The sequence below is a fragment of the Nematolebias whitei genome, chromosome 2, assembly GCF_014905685.2.
Source record: "Nematolebias whitei isolate Nwh7 chromosome 2, NemWhi1, whole genome shotgun sequence".
In the NCBI taxonomy this organism is placed as follows: domain Eukaryota; kingdom Metazoa; phylum Chordata; class Actinopteri; order Cyprinodontiformes; family Rivulidae; genus Nematolebias; species Nematolebias whitei.
In genome coordinates this window covers 45,642,548-45,642,804 of record NC_056499.1, presented here as the reverse complement: position 1 = coordinate 45,642,804, position 257 = coordinate 45,642,548, and positions in this window count along the sequence as shown.

The following is a 257-nucleotide window of genomic DNA, read 5'->3' as shown; positions in this document are numbered from 1 at the left end:
GGTTCTGTTAGCAGCATGGTTCTGTTAGCAGTGTGGTTCTGTTAGCATTGTGGTTCTCTTAGCAGTGTGGTTCTGTTAGCAGCATGGTTCTGTTAACAACATGGTTCTGTTAGCAGTGTGCTTCTGTTAGCAACATGGTTCTGTTAGCAGTGTGGTTCTGTTAGCAGTGTGGTTCTGTTAGTAACATGGTTCTGTTAGCAGTGTGGTTCTGTTAGCAGTGTGGTTCTGTTAGCAACATGGTTCTGTTAACAGTGTGG